Genomic DNA, 1,438 nt, shown 5'->3' with positions numbered 1-1,438 from the left:
TCAATTGACAATCCAAAAAATGACCGCACTGAACACAAGCTTGTAAACACCGATTTATTTTCCCGCGTGTAAAATAAACACGTACGTGTCAATGCTCACGCCTGTGGTCTTGACGAGCCAACACCAATGGAAAATAGTGGTGGGAGGTGGGTGGTTGACATAATACCAACGCCAGAAGACACTGTATTTTCCCTCAAAAGTAACGAGAGGTGGGGATAGAGAGGTCTGTTAAAGCGATTGGGTGGCGAGTGGGGGGAGGGGGCCAAAGGGGGATGGAGAAGGGGTTGGTTGGAATATAGTGGGGCTAAGTGGCCAAGTGTCCTAACGCGGTCACGTCTCCCCCTCGTAAGGTTATGCAGACAAGCGTGTGTTACTAGCTTGGGTTATACCCAATTGGAGGTTAGTCCAGTCGTTGGTTAACGAATTGGCGTCTTGTGTGCGCACGGTGTGCGTGCTCCGATGATAGTAGTCGTCCTTTCCCGTGCAGTCTGCGCTTGGTTGAGTCTACAATATACCCCCCACCTCTTTTACCCACCCCCAAAAACCCACCACCGGGACGCCTACCACAACTGGTAGAGCCCAAGGTGCACGAAGAGACGGATTCGCGGATATATGCGATTTTAGTTCTCTCTCGGGTCAGTGGGAGGCGCGTGTCGCGCTCTTTCTTCCGTGGGGGGGGGAGGCTCAGGGGGTGGGAGATGAAGGAGGGGAGGAAACCGGGTGGGGGTGGTGCGCGGTTGGGGAGGAAAACTGGAGTAGCCCGCGTCGGAAAAAAAAGTTTTTTGATATTTTTTTTTTTTTATTGGTTTTAAAAATGGGGGGGAGGCGAAAGGGGGTCGGGGGTGGAACGGATTTTTTTGAGGATGAATGGGGAGGTTTGATTTGAGGAGTTTGATTCGAGAAAACAAGCGGCGAATTTTCATCCCAAGTTCGATTATTTTCCCACTCCAATTCTCATACTTCGCAATAATTTGATTTCAAATGAAACTTCAACTCACCCCCTCGGGTTTGTTTTCTGACGAATGCAATTACAGAGCCCATCCTCTATTCCCCTCCGTGGAGCTCTTGGATCGATAATTCATTACTATCCCCAATCCGGAAAGCAACCTAAGCACAAACAGTCGAGTTTAATTACAGCCAGCCCCAGCTCCAACGAAACTTCTCATAAATAGATGTGAGTGTCGAAATAACTCGGCAAATTATTGTGGAAAAATTGGAAAATACTGGTATCGCTCGCTGGAGGGTGTAGTAATTGATAAATTGGTTCAAACTATTATTTATCGTATTTTTATGTTGTTAACAACAAAGCATTCCAATTTACTTGCTTTATATTCCTTTATATACTCATTTAAATTTACATGTCCTTTCTAACTTGATTATAATTTGGGTTTGAATGGATTTGAATGAATCCCTATTTATGGATTCCCCTAAAAAAAAA

The sequence above is a fragment of the Fopius arisanus genome, unplaced genomic scaffold (genome assembly GCF_000806365.1).
Source record: "Fopius arisanus strain USDA-PBARC FA_bdor unplaced genomic scaffold, ASM80636v1 scaffold00043, whole genome shotgun sequence".
Taxonomy (NCBI): Eukaryota; Metazoa; Arthropoda; class Insecta; order Hymenoptera; family Braconidae; genus Fopius; species Fopius arisanus.
Note: the sequence above shows the minus strand (reverse complement) of the source record.